The 12,970-nt window shown below is 39.3% G+C and overlaps 1 pseudogene; it reads right to left on the reverse strand.

Moving 5' to 3' along the window:
* The window catches only part of LOC140948186 (sushi, von Willebrand factor type A, EGF and pentraxin domain-containing protein 1-like), a 91,050-nt pseudogene that overhangs the window by 7,140 nt on the left and 70,940 nt on the right, over window positions 1-12,970 (reverse strand).

The following is a 12,970-nucleotide window of genomic DNA, read 5'->3' on the forward strand; positions in this document are numbered from 1 at the left end:
TGTTTGAAAATTTTAAGTTTTTACCTTTCTTTCTTGTTGCTTCCAAAGAGGATGAAATGTATGTATTTTCTGTAATTCACAATCTTATTTGTACTTTACTCTTACCTTTATTTTAGTTCTCACAGTGTTTATCGAAGAAAGAAGATAAGACAAATAAACATCAGTACGTAAACTCGTGTCATCTCATCACTGGAGCAATGGTGCGTTCAAAATCGAATTAAAAGTTATGACTTTTAGAGTTTTGAGTGGGAAGAAAGGAAAACTCACACAGGGTGTTGCCTTTGGAACATAACGGTGCGAGGCGAACACTCCCATCATTGCCCTGAACCCCAAATTAAGGGCAAATTTCAATCTTATTTTTAAATTAAAACAAAAAAAACAAAAATGATGAACAGATTTGGAGGTCTCAAAGAATAGGTTTATTTCAGGTAAAGGGTGAAGTCTGCATTCGAGCGAAGCGGCCCATCAGGCTTATCCCGGATACTCATCCTGGGACGGGATGCTAATCCATCGCAGGTTTAACCCCAGCATAAAAGGAGCTGTTCACGAAATTTTTGAAAATTCAAACAGCGGGAACCGCCACCAACCTGGGTGCAACATAAAAAAACCTCCTCAGGACATGACGAAAAGGTATCAGCAACACAAAAAATAGAACAAAAAAGGATTGGATGGACAAACTTGGAGAAGATTTAAACGGATCGTTGTTAGCCTAACAGTTTTTTTATTGTTCATTTTGTAGTTTATAACGTTTGATATACTGCTTGGGAGACATATTTGTTTGACATCAAAAGCTGTGATTTTGTAGTTTTCAAGTACTTTATCAAATTCTCTAGAGAATAAGGACGCGCAATTGGCATTATTACCAAACTGAATTAGGCAATCGTGACACAGGCCCTTTAAATTCACCCGTACCCGTTTGTTCACTCGGATGGAGTGAAACACTACGTGAATAGTGTCTTGCCCATGAGCAAAATACAGTGACCCAGTCCTCTCGATAGGGAGTCTAGGGCAGTAACCACTCGGCCACCGCGTCTCCAACTTCGTTTGAAAGCTATCTTCAAAATGTTACGCAGTAATCTGCGCCTCTAGAGTTGAAAAACTGTAAGCTAAAAGGTCTGTGTAATATATAGCGTCGAGTTAATTTCGTTTTGACTTTTTTCCCTCACTTGCTCTCATTTGATATGGAACCGAACAATAAAAAAAAAAAATTTTAACTGACATCACCGAGGCCTCTTGACAAAGAAATATGTCTTCCTCGCGTTATATTTATAGTTTAAGACAATAGATCTCCAGTTACAATCTGTTTCTCCTTCAATTGTGCCCATCCGTGCCTTGTTTTGTGTGTGCTCTGCTGTGGAAACTTTGTGGCACGTTGTCAGAGGCTGAATTCCGCTACAATTTCGTAACATAGCTCCTTTAAGCAAAGGTTGATCTTTCTGCTTACCGTTACAGGTGGGCAGAATTCCTGTCCAGCTTCCATCTGCTTGACAAGTTCTGGTTAGGTCACCAACTAGTTTATACTGAGGGTCACACTCTAACAGGATTGTGCTCTTGTAAGTAAAGACATCACCATATCTGACTCCGTTAGCTGGTGTACCTGGATCACCACAGTTGACAACTACAAATGACAAGACAATACTTTCATTTACTACCTTGCTAATGAAACAACACTGATAATGCGATCACTCCATTAATGTTAACCAAGGTTAAGTGGCCACCTCGTTTATGCAGCCGCCTTAGTTGTTAATGAGACCACTACCTCCTCAATGCCACCACCTCCTTAATGCAAGCACCCAGTTGATGAGACCACCTCTTCATATGCGACAACCTCATCAAAAATGCAACCACCCTGGTAATGCGACCATTTCATTAATGTGACCACCCGGTTAATATAACCACTTTGTAAAGAGGACCTCCCTATTAATGAGACCATCTTGTTAATACGACTACCTTATTAAAAAACAAACCATTGTAAATGCAACCACCCAGGTGACGAGAAGGCCTCTCCTTATGTGACTACCCTTTTAATGACTCCAACCGATAACACTACCACCCCGTTAATGTGACCACCCTTAATAATTTGACCGACCTGTAAACGCAACAACCATGGTAATGCGACCACCTTATACTGACGCGACCACTTCGATAATGTGACCACCCAGTTAATTCAACCACCTTGTAAAAGTGGATAACTTCGTTGAGACGACCATCTTGTTAATGCAGCCTCCTCGTGAATGCGACCGCGTTGTTAATACGATTACCTCGTTAATGCGACCGCCTCCTAATTAACTTAATTACAACCATCTCCTTAAGGTGACTACCCACTGAATGAGGCAGCCTTCATTGTGTGACCACTCTTGTTACTAAGACCACCTTTTCGTGGTACGACAACTCCGTGACCGTTCAAACGTTTCTACGTTGTTGCCTTCTTACTACAAGAACTAGAAATATATCCAGCTTACTTTGACACGTAGGTTGAGTTCCAGTCCACAAGCCGTTATCCTCACATGTACGTACAGCTGACCCTTGTAATGTATAACCAACGTTGCACTCGAATTTAATCGAGTTACCATACTGGTAAGACGACGAATTCTTCTTCCCATTGTTAGGTACTCCAGGATTTCCGCAAGAGCGCGCTGTAAGTGAAAACAAGACGGTGAAGGTAACTTTTTTTTATTCAGACTACAACATCGTTACTTGTATAGGACTCCATCTTTGCTTTTTTTCTTCTTCGCTTCTCTGTTTGTCTCGACTCCCCTAGTTGCTTTCCCGTATGCTTGTTTTCCCTTTCTATTACTTTATTTAGTTTATGCAACTTCCCCTAACTTTTTACAAAACCTTTTGAATTGTTCGAGTATCTTTAATTTACCTTAATTAAATTTCACATTACATTGACAAGTAATTTAGTTTATCTTTAATTAACCATAATTGGCAAAGAACAGAAAGACTGTACAAATCAACATTAAGGTAAACGTTCCTTTTGTTTGTTGATTGTTTTTTTGTTTGTTTGTTTTTAATACAACAAAAGGTGGTGGCGAACCAGAGGAATATGCCACTTTGGCCAGCACACGCATCCACTAGACTTTGTTGTATTTTTTAATCTATGTAATTATTCAAAATATCTGCCATGTGAATTCCACGCCACTTTATCAGTCCAAATTATATTATAAATAGTTGTCTAGTTAGTTAAAACAAAAAGAACCTTCCTGCAATGATAGGAAAGTTTCCCCCCGTGATTCGCAAGAAATTAATAATGTTTTTTGCTCTAATATGTTTATTCTGCATCCATCGAAATGCATAATTCTATTCAGTACTGATGTGAAACATTTACACCAAAAGTATCACGCTACATTTATGCTGCATGATGAATTATGTAACGTCCTTCGAGAAAGAAAAGTATCACAATAACTTTAGTTTATTGGGACGACACCTACCCAAACAAACTGGTTTGGATCCACTCCATATCCCATTAGCTTGACAAACCTGACTGTCCTCTCCCTCCAGGTGATGGTCTGGTTTGCAAGTGTATGTTACAGTGGACTGGTACTTAGTATCGGTTGTTATGTGACGATATCCCCCGTAAGGATTTCCTGGATCACCACAGTCAACCACTAGGTTTACGGCAAAACCATTTTGAAAGTCATCAATTCAATTCAATTATTAAGTATTCTACACTTTATAGGACATAAAAACAAGTTATTTTATATATAAAAGAAGAAAAAGAATAATGAGTAATCATTTGGCCAAAAGGATAACATGTGTACAGTGTCCAAAGTAGCAAGAGCTTTCTAGTTGGATACGGCCTCCTTTAGATATATTGTAGCAAAAAAAATTACATAAGTGATGAAGCGCGCAGAGTAGAAGCAAGATCAAGTCTGATCTATCAAAAAAATAGTATCACACGGTATAGACATTTGAGACCAAAACAGAAGTGACAAAGTTTCCCAGACTTTTGAACAAGAAAATATATTAAGCGTTTTACCTGAATTGCTAGATACTCTTGGTTAAAAAAATTCAGTTTACTAGCAAGTCTTATTAATTATAATTGTGTACTCTAAGGAAAATATCTGCATTGCTATCAGTTTCATTCTTGATCCTACAAATTTTACTCTTTGTCTTGCAAGATAGGAAAACTGAGGCAAGAAAGGATTACCGAAGGAAAAAAAGAAAGGGCATCCAAGCGTCGTCATCTCGCCTATGATATAGAGCATTTAAAATTGTAAATGACCAACAGTTAAAGGGTCAAAAGGTTTATTGTTCAAAAGTTTGTTCTAAAATACCAAATTCGTGTTACGCATACTTCATCATAAAACTGTACTCGCAAATAAAACTGGCTTAGCAAATGGCAGCTTTTCGTCTATCTTACATTCGCACACAGGATCGTCCCCTGACCACAGTCCTCCTCCTGCTCCGTCAGAAATACAAGTCCTGAATGAGGAGCCTGAAGGCACCAAATTGTACCCATTGTTACAAGTGATACGTAGGGTAGCTCCCAGTTCATAACGGAAGCCTTGAACTGCGCCATTATCAGGAACTGGAACTGGGCTACAAAAGGAAGCTGGAATGACACAAATAAACGCACGCGTTGGGTAAAACTGATTATTGATTATTCATGAAGAAAACACCGCAAAGATTTTTAATGGCTCTCTATTAATCATGAAAGAAAATGGTTTTTTTTACGTGTAAGTTGCTCTTCAATGAAATCGCTTTAAATGGCTTCAATTAACAAGGAGCTCTTAAAAATAGAAATCAAGATGTTTCACGTTACGATATCGATGAAATGCTGGTGTCAGATCTCTGTGAGATTTACAATGGATCGTCTTTGGTTTTCCTGTTGTCCTTTAAGTGAAGATGGACCTCTTTTCCACCCAATTAAAGGAACAGTGTCCCGATTATGCGCACGCACGAGCGTCATCTTTTTTGTTTTCTTCAAAAGACAATAGAACGGTCATATTGACTAGACAAGATTTTCTTCCCGGACCGCACCGCCGACGGAGATTTGTTGTTTATATTCTCAAGTAATATTTTAGACTTTGGAAGAAGTCTTTCGCCTTATATAATAATTTGGCTGGCGGTTCGAAGACTCATCGCGATTTTATCGCTAGCAGAGCCACCTCGCGACCCGAGAACGGCTCTTTCGGCTCGCTTTAAAAACATATTTTCGAATTTGAAACTCGTGTCAGAAGTCAATTGTTCCAAGTCCAGTAATATCTGCCTGATTTGCTCGCGTTCTAGCCTCAAACGTTTGAAAGACATAAATAAAAATGCAATCTCAACGCTATGAATCATCACAAAGGTTAGTCAAAAACTATATTACGATTTCATGGCACTAGATTTTCTAAACATGTAGGGCCTGTTTGTTTGATTTTGTCCGCCGTAAGGAGGTTCATTTAAAAGTTTACTAACGCGTCGTTGCAAAACTTTCTGCTTCACGAAGCTCCCCTCCACAAGATCTCCTCAGTCATATCGATGTCTCAATGGTTTCTTTCTTACAGCCTTTATTGTTGTTGTTTCATTTCTGCGTATTCCTCTCACAATTACCTGAGCTTGTGGAAGCTAGCAGAAGAAATAAGCCTTCAATCGGCATCAAAGCGCCGCTTCCAATCTTCTGGTCCTCCGGCCAACGGCAATAAAAGTAACGCCAAAAAATCCAGATTTTGCCCAAATCGAAACTTAACAGGAACAATATATCATTGATCTGTAATCCTGAGAGGTTTTAGTGTCGTATTGAACTCGGCCAAGCACGATGCAAACGGATTTTTCAAGGTTCTCTTACTCTCCTCGCATCTTTTGATTGCGCGACATCCTGTCCAAAAATCAAAGTTTGGTGCATGCGCAGTAACGGGATACTGTTCCTTTAAGGTACAAATAAGTAGACCCCTTCAATGTTGTCTCGTTCGTTTCAAACTAGTGAATTTACTTTCAAAGTCTGAAATAGCACTTCTGAATTGATACATACCTACACATCTCGGTTGTGTTCCACTCCAAGTTCCACTTCCTTGGCAGGTTCTGGTAGCATCAACATTCTCCGGCATTCGGTAGTTCTTATCACAAGTAAACGTTACCGTGGTCCCAACAACGTTCAAAGCACCGTCAGCTCCATTCAGAACTCGAGTGGCATGTTCTACTTGTCCAATCTCTGGGCAGTAAACGCCTCATGTGAAATAGAAAAAAAAGGCAAACGATCAAATTCACCGGTCATGCTGAATGCTTCTCACACCTTTCCTTCTTCATGCAAATTCCAAGAGGAATTTTCATGCGGTCTCTCATTGAAATAATGATAACAAAAAAAAAAAAAAGAAATAAAATAGAAGAATAAGAAAAAAGATGCTTTCTGTTGTTGTTGTTTTTTCCTAATTCTCATTAAGTTGTGTGAATAGTCCATTTTACAGTTACAGGTGGAAACCTGGCTAGAGTAGTTGACCTTGTTTTGATATAACCGTTGCTTTATTATGTATTTCATATTCTTTTTATGCTAACTAGTATTGTTTACGCATAATTTCCATAAGAAAAGGAAAGAGGTTTGCATAAAAAAAGTATACCTTGGCCTCATGTTCACTCAAAGGATAAGATACCATGCTCAACCATGCTCAGGACTGTAAAATGATACATTAGTACAATAGAAGACTCTTACGTATACAGCTGGGCGCTCCTCCAGACCACTGGCCATCTGCCTGACAATATCTAGTAGATGTAAATGTAGCTTTATATCCACTGTTACAACTGTATGTTGCATTGCTACCAACAAAATTGCCGGAAGTCAGGGCTATATTGCCATTTGATGGACTGCTCAAACTGGGACACGACAGGACTGAAAAAGAAACGATAAAAATGGACAAACGTACAATCGAACCTTCAATAACGGGCATCTTCCACACCAATGGCCAATATTGCACCAACAGTAAGCCCGACTTCACTTACTGCCGTAAACACGTCCATGGCCTACTCTGCGGAAAGGCAAAGAATAACGGGCACCTCCACACAAATGGCATCCTCGGAGACCCAAGGGCAGTTAGTCGGGTCGATAAAATGTTCGTGGTGAAAGTTTACTGTAAGATCGAGGCGAGCCCCTGGGCACTTACTCTTACCGAACCAGTTCCGGAAGCGTTTGAATTGCTCGCTTCTGATTGGCCAGAAAATGTCTTACAGTAAACTTTCACCACGAACATTTTATCGACCCGACTAACTGCCCCTGGGTCTCCGAGGATGCACAAATGGCCGCGAAATATTGTTCCAACATTCAGTCCGAGTACAACTACTGCCATAAACACGTCCACACGACGACCTGATCCAAGTAAAGGCAAAGAAATGTTGTTCCACACACCGGCACAAACACGTACTGTCATTGACAACTTCACATAACAGCATCCACAGCATTCGGCCAGCCCATAAACGTCTTGTCATGAACACCACTACATAGGGACCAACACGACGCAACTTTAACGGCCGCATTTCAAAGTCCATCACAAAACTCCATTTAAACCGTTTAGCACTGATGACTTCATGACTTCAAGACTTCAAGACTTAGTTATAAATTTTCTAAAGAATATTTTTACAAGTGTTCCGGCACCGCAAATAGCTGTAGCTAGTCTAGGAGGGCCAGGAATGATACGCAAAGAAAATAACTGCAATTAAATTAAGGTACAGAAAAAAAAAGTGGAAAGTGAGAGAGATTCATCAGTTTTTAAATAAATATGGAGCGATTCACTAATTGCAAAAATTATAATCAACATATGAAATGATGCATTTAAAACTCTAAGGAGGAAAGGAAGACAAAACATTAGCTGGCTGTTTTTATAGACAGGATTACAAAAAAATTGGTTCTGCTTTCTTCATTTTAAAAATAATTTCATCTATTTCATAATAAGTATCACCAGTCTCCAATATATCAAGCAATGATGCACGAATATTAAATATGAATTTGTGTTTTGAAAGTGTGCGCAACTTGGTCGGTATCTCATTACATAATTTGGCACCAAGTCTCGAGAAAGAGTTTTTTTGATGTCAAGATTCGATTTTTTATATAACAGTTTTGAGAAGTAGACGACCTAGCTCCGTATGAATGTGCACGAGAAAGTGGAAGGAACAACTCCTGAATGTTTGTAGGTCATTGGATCTTTCGACCAGCAATATTTGAAAGCGTGAGATTCTTGAAACGACTTTGCATCATCTAGCAATTCCTGAAGCCTCGGAGTTTGATGGGTGTAAATCTTGATGCTGAGCTCACTATCCTCCGGGAGGTCAAAGCTCTCAGGCAATAGTCGGCGAGTTTCCTTTCGCCTCGCCAAGACACCATCTCTCGCAATGCGCCGCGTGAACTTGCATATAATAAGGAAGGGTCTTCCTGTAGCTCGGTCGCGGCCATTTTGATTTCTTGTTGGCACTCGATAGGCTGTGTCAATATCAAATTCTGACACGTTGGCTCCAATCCCTGAAAAAAATATCCAGGCATTTCTTGACTGTGTCTTCCGCGCTCTATGTACCCTGTAGTACGCCAACTATTTTAACATTTTACTGGTAGCTGTAGAGCTGTATCTTGTCGACCGCTTTGGAGATCTGGGACACTTTATCGGCCATTTGTTGAAGGCGATATTCTATACCATTGAGACACTCTTCTGCACGGCCATTTGCGCTATGAAGCTCATCATAACCGTCGCTAAGCCATTGTACGTCCTTCGCACTTGGGGCTTCGGAGCTCAAAGACTCAGCGGCGCCATGTTGTTTCCTCGGCCCTAGTGGCTTCATCCCTCCTTCAAGTTCAGAACTTCTTTACGTAATCGTCTGGTTTCTTCGTAAACAAGTCATTTTCTTTCCTTAATGCTCCTATATTAATTTTTTTTTTACGATCTTTCCTTGCTCAAAAGTGCATTCAGGAAAAAAGTGCTTTTCTGCAGCGCAGCAGCAAAACGGGGCTAAACTCTGGGAAGTTAGTTTTTTACAGCAGGCGGTCGAAGGGCAGCTGTTCACAGATAAGCTAAGATGTCATTTTGGTAGTTTTATCAGGAGTCCTTATTAAACCCAATTCATGTAATCAACGGCTACCATATGTCGTCCTGGTTGTGGCCCTTTTGCACAGTTTTTACTGCATTGTTCTTAAAATGGGCTTGATCACTTCCCGAGAAATAGAAGTATATCAAGAAAAACCATTTAGACATCATATAAAGGGGAAGCGTATATAAGCAACGGCGACAACGACAGCTACTCAAAAAAGAGAACAGGTTTAGAACAGCAAAACAACTTTGCATGAGCATCAAGCTTTTTTGGACATTTCTTTGCCGTCAATGCACGACAACGGCTTGAAACTAGCTAATTCCACGTTTTGTGAAGGACGTTGTGAACACAAGACAACGATTTCCTATTTTTTTTTCTTTTTTTTGTTTTTAGCGTACACATAGCCCTCTAAAATCCGACTTCAGAATTTGACATTTGAACGACATGGAACAACAGCGATATATATGTATATATGAAGAGTGGGTCACCTTTTAGGTGGCCTACGAAACAGGCTTGTATATATATAACTTCACAGAAGTTCAGGTTTGACGAGTAATCATCGTTTTATTGCTACAGAACTGTTTCGTTTGGTGCAAGGACCGCACTCATCAGGCAATTTTGACGACTGAACTGTTGGAATTGGAAGTACCTGAAATTCTGTGAAGTTATAGCTGATGCTCTTCAATCAATTGAGTCGAGCGCTCTACGAAATACATTCTACTATATATATATATATATATATATATATATAATTGTGAATTCAGTTTTGAAGAGATGTTTTTACCACCGTCGTTGTTGCCGTCGTTGCTCAAACACCTTTATAGGATGCCTAAGCAACGTCGATAGCGACGGCAACGAGAACAGCAAAAAGGCAATAGGTTTATATTAGCAAAACTTCTTTGCCGTCGTTGAACTACTACAACGATAAAACGCCTAAATTCACTTTTTCTCGAGAACATGAACACGAGACAACGACTTTCTTTTTCTTTTCCTGAACTTTGATACAGTCTTTTAGAATTCAACTCCAGAAAAATGTGCCAACATTTGACGAATTGGACGAGTTGGAATAAGCGCGATAAAGTTTGAAGTGAAGCGAATTCACTTTCAAGTGACGTTTTCTTAGCCGTCGCCGTCGTTGTTGCTTAAGAGTCCCTTTTAACACAAAGTTAACGGGATTTGGCCCCAGTAATTTGCTTACTGCAAAATTATGTAAACACTGCATAAGGAACGGACAAATACAAACGACCTTTACCTTCACAAGTTGTTTTATCTGCCTTAAGAGTGTATCCTTCCCTGCAGACACAGTAAAACGACTGGAAGGTATTGACACAGGAGTGTTCACAGCCGCCATTTGAAGATGCACACTCATCGATGTCTCAAAAGAAAAAAAAAATGTTCGCAGTTAGAAATTACTGCCAGAGCATTAAACTCGTTTCCTTTAACTTCCTTTTTTTTTTTTTCGCCACTAACAAGATAATCCCCACAATTCACTCTGACGATGATTTCAGAAAAGGTATGGTCGTGGAAACGTCAGAACGATCATATTTAACGTACTTACGACATGACCACTGGGTGCAGCAACGGATTTGATATCTGACAACGTAGACATATAGCTCACCTCGGTCTGTGCTCATTGAAGCATGAGCACAAATTGGAAATATTAATTTTACCTTTGCAACTTCTTTTTCCAGAATCCAACTCCATACCATTTGGACAGGAACAAGTAAATGATCCCGCGGAGTTGTGGCAAGTGTGGGAACAGCCTGCGTTAGCGAACGAGCATTCATTGATATCTGAAAATAACAGAAAGCGATTATGAGCTTTTTAAGATTACTTTAGTAATCGTAGTAACACGTCTTTTCTTCATTTGAGATAAATCAACACACCTTCATCGCTGAATTTGGAAGGGTGTGCTCGTAATTAAAATTAGCGTCCTCTTACCAATAAGTGCAAATAAATAGGTAAATAAATAAATAATAAAAATAATAATTATTATATAGTAATAGCTAATATATGCACACTCAGTGATCTTGGTGATTCAAGCAATCTGATTGGTTCGCTATCTCGGACTATGACGTTATATTTAAGGCGAGACTCCATTAATAAATTTATAATTTAAATCTAACACTTAAGGGCACATTCATGTGACTTTTAAGGGAAAGGCTAAATTATTTTATAGAAAAATATTTTCCAAACAGTCCAAGAGTAAAACAAATCCTACTTTGAGCATGGATAATAGAAAGACTGGATACGAAACTTATGTCACGTGGGCTGATTTCTTATCGCCGATTGGTTGTTTCGTGCTCCAAGATGGCGTTGCATGGTTCCATCATAGTGGAAATTTGTGACGAAACGATGGCGAAAATGTGACGCAAACCAGTCGAAATGCAGGGTTTGCTTACCTGTATGTTGTTCTTTTTCGGAGTTTTTAGTGGCTACTTTAATTTTTGGTGTGTGTTTTTCCTTCCTTTCTTGGCTTGCAGCGATGAGGACCCTTCAAAGCCACACTTGAACCTTCGAGGTAAGCACTTTTTGTTGTTGGTTTGTGTTATTTGTCCTTGTTTTTGAGAAAATTGCATCCCAAAAATTGACCTTACCAGAGCCATATTTAGTAGACTAGGGGACGGTTTTGGGACGCCTTTATTAAGAAATTTCCTTCTTGTTTCTGTTCATAACTACGATTGACAGACCTTTCAAGGATGGAATTGTCCCATACGCATAGTTACAGACTGAGTGCTGTTATTTTCCAGCCATACACTTCGATTGAAAAAGGCTGAAATTAACTACATTCGGAGCTGGCGTCGAGTAAGTGTAAGTGTACGCACACGGTTTGTAAAGTTCCAATCGGCAAACTTTTTTGTGTCGAGAACTGTTTCGTCCAAGTAATATCCTAGATTAACCCTGCTAATTGTTCGTCAAGCAGTATGCTAATTTCGCTCATCCTTTAATGTTGAAATAAAACTACTAAATTGCATATCCATTGAATACAATCGTCTCACGTCGCTCCTCGGAGCTTGTATTCGAAGGCACAGAAGAGACTCGAATAATTTTTCTACTTTTCCCTCACATAAACTAACAATTGTAGCGTGAATGGGAAAACACCTCCTGACAATTTTTGGCCTCCGTTTAGGCTCTTAAGTGTTGTTGTTATTTTGTAAACGGTGGTCCGCAGGCAAATTTCCTTTCTCTGTTGTGAGCTTTTATCCCCGCTTTTTATAGATTTCTCAAATACGACTTCTTGTCACTGGTTGCCCGTAAATAAGTTTGAATGGAAAATTAAACCCTCGTTTGAGCTGGGTACTTGAAACATCAAACCTTGACAGTTTTACCGGCAATAAAATCATTTTGTCAAGGATTGTTAACTTATAAAATTCGACACCCGCTGGCAGGGCTTGTCGATAAAAGCAGGAAAGAAATCATCAAAACCGTGATAAGAATAATTAAAATAATTTCCACTTTTCTTGTGGTTTGTAGAAAATTAGGCTATGACTTCTTATAGTTTTCGTAGTTTTAGTTTCGTATAGTTTTTATGTAGTTAGGCTTCCCGTTTGGTGCATAACTTTCGGGCGATGGAGTCATTCTTCGCTCTCACAAGTTTCATAGTCATTTACTCTGATTTTTGCCTCTACCGGTTTTGTACCCTCTAACTGTCTTCTCCAAGAGCAAGTACTCTTCATCCAATATATATCGTTGAAGACAGAGATAGTGAAATATGCGGGGAAAAATCAGACACGCAAAACATCGGATGTAAGAGATTGAGTGGCTCTCGATAATGTGATGACAGATTTCCTCACTATGTTGGAACCGATCAAGTCAGCCAGTTTCCTACCCAGTCTTTCTATTGTCCATGCATCGAGTTAATAGCCTTATATGGACGCCCAAACATAGTAATCATCTTCGATGAGTCAAGAGCCATAATCATATAATGGTTCTTGATCACAGTAAATTAGCCAATTGACAGATTAATTTTGTAATTAAT

Source organism: Porites lutea, chromosome 9, assembly GCF_958299795.1.
Source record: "Porites lutea chromosome 9, jaPorLute2.1, whole genome shotgun sequence".
NCBI lineage: Eukaryota > Metazoa > Cnidaria > Anthozoa > Scleractinia > Poritidae > Porites > Porites lutea.